The sequence below is a fragment of the Mirounga leonina genome, unplaced genomic scaffold (assembly GCF_011800145.1).
Source record: "Mirounga leonina isolate KUSES-001 unplaced genomic scaffold, KU_Mleo_1.0 Mir_176, whole genome shotgun sequence".
Lineage (NCBI taxonomy): Eukaryota > Metazoa > Chordata > Mammalia > Carnivora > Phocidae > Mirounga > Mirounga leonina.
In genome coordinates this window covers 9,554,923-9,557,483 of record NW_023270454.1, presented here as the reverse complement: position 1 = coordinate 9,557,483, position 2,561 = coordinate 9,554,923, and the positions used below count along the sequence as shown (strand labels likewise).

Below are 2,561 nucleotides of genomic sequence, written 5' to 3'. Positions count from 1 at the left end.
GTAAGGAACCAACCCCGGGTTCGAAATCCGGCCCTGCCATTCTCTAGCTCTGTGACCTTGCACCAGAGGTTACTCGTCTGCAAAATGGGACTATGGCGATCTCCCCGTGGAGGGAAAGCGCCAGGCATAGAACACTGCTAAGTAACTGCTCTTTATGTGAGAGCTTCTCTCTATGTTTGTGGCCTTATTGGGACCCTTAAATGTTAGTGTTCTAAGATTTCATTCATTCATTTTCGACTTTTGGCTGGGAGGACGCCTAGCTGCAACTCTCCTCAGTCGTTCCGAATCCGGGTTCATCCGACACCCGCAGCCTCCGCCATGCCGCCTAAGTTCAACCCCAAGGAGATCAAAGTCGCATACGTGAGGTGCACCGATGGGAAAGTCGGTGCCACCTCCGCCCTGGCCCTGAAGATGGGCCTCCTGGGTCTGTCTCCGGGAAAGGTTGGTGATGTCATCGGTGGTGATGACAAGGCAACGGGTAATGGGAAGGGTCTGAGGATGACAATGAAACTGACCATTCAGAACAGACAGGCCCAGATTGAAGTGGTACCTTCCACCTGGACTCTGATTATCAAAGCCTTCAAGGAACCGCCAAGAGACAGAAAGAAGCAGAAAAACATTAAGCACAGTGGAAACATCACTTATGAGATTGTCAATATTGCCGACAGATGAGACACCAATTCTTTTTATTAATTTTATTAATTTTTATTTTTTTACTTATTTATTTTTAAGTAGGCTCCATGCCCAAAGTGGGGCTTCAACTCACAGCCCCAAGATCAAGAGTCGCATGCTTTACCAACTGAGCCAGCCAGCGCCCCAATGCTATACAGAGAACTCTCTGGAATCACTGAAGAGATCCTGGGGACTGCGCAGTCTGGGGGCTGCGATGTTGATGGCCACCACCCTCATGACATCATAGATGATGTCAACGGTGGTGCATTGGAATGCCCAGCTAGTTAAGAACTACAAAGAAAGATATTTCGGTAAAGGATCATAAAGGTTTAAAAGGTAGAGACAGTACTGAGATTAATGATGGCTTCATGAAGGATAGAAAAAAGTAGAGCAGAATCTTAGCAAATATTCTGGCTTTGGGCAGGCTTCAAAGAGAGGGGAAGACAAGGCAGAGGTAGGAGCCTGTGTGAGCAAAGCTAAGGAGGCAGAAATGAATGTAGCAACAACCTGACTCTGACAAAGAGGAAGGCAAAGGAATAAACATTTTCAGAGTAACTGCTCTGTGCCAAGAAATTCTGTGGGCTCATTTTAGGCAAATGATTGCATTTAATTTTTCTAACAAACCTATTAACTAGATTTGTTTATTGGTTCCTCAGTTATTAATTGAGTGGCTACAGTTTTTTTGGAAGAAGCTGGAAGCTCAGAAATTTGTTACAGACCATGCAGTCAACAGGGAGTAGAGCTAGAATTCACACCCAGAGCTCCTGCCACAAGCTTGTGTTTTTCCAGCTATTAGGTTGCTACCTCCATAGGGGAGCAGCATATAGATAATTACAGTGAGGACAGATTACAGAGGACAGGAAAGCTGGGTAGATGAGTTTAAAATTGTTGCTATGTTGATTATTCTATTGCCCTGTTAATTAAATTATAACTACATTAGCCAGCCATATATATCATTTATCAATGATTAAATAAATGGTAAGATATAATTTTTGTTAATCAGATTAAAGGAGACATGGCAACTCAATGCAATAACCAATCCTATACTAGCAGAAAAAGAAGAAATGAAATGTGTTATTAAAGACATTATTGGGGGGTAGCTGGGTGGCTCAGTCAGGTAAGCATCTGCCTTCGGCTCAGGTCATGATCTCAGGGTCCCAGGATTGAGCCCCACACCGGGCTCCCTGCTCAGCGGAGAGCCTGCTTCTCCCTCTCCTGCTTACCCTGCTTGTGCTCTCTCTCTCAAATAAATAAATAAAATCTTAAAAAAAAAAAGACATTATTGGGTTGACAGACAGAATTGAAATTAGGATGGTAAATTAGGTAAAATTATTCTATCAACGTTAACTCTGCTGAACCTGATAACTGTATTATGGTAGGATAAGAGGAAATGCACATTGAAATATTGAAGGGTAAGGTCTGGGATGTATGCCACTCACTCTCAAATGGTTCAGAAAAAAAAAATATATATATATATATATGGAGAAAGAGAGAGAGAATGAGAGAGCCAATAAGGTAAAATGTTAACTATAGGTAAATCCATATAAAATAAAATATACTCAGGTTTTCTTTGTACTATTTTTTTTGTACTGTTTCTTTGTACTATTCCTATCCTTGAAACTTTTCTTCAAATTTTCTATTATTTCCAAAAGAATTATATTTTGGATCACTTTTATTTTGAAGATTTGGGACTAAGTGCTTTGGTCAAATATTTAAGGTCTAACCAAAAGTGACTTTTGGAAAGAAAAATCTAGCCTAACACTTTTCTCTTTTAAAAAGATCAAATTTAATTTATCCAGAGTGTAGGAAGAGAAAAGGGAATTTAATGAGCACCTAATATGCTCTAGGCCCTTTACAAATTTTTTTCATGTAATCTCCACAAGTCTTCA

General features: G+C 40.8%; 1 pseudogene; it reads left to right on the top strand.

The window, feature by feature from the left end:
• The first annotated feature begins 318 nt into the window (after positions 1-318).
• On the top strand, positions 319-960 carry LOC118022389 (annotated as a pseudogene).
• Positions 961-2,561: the final 1,601 nt, after the last annotated feature.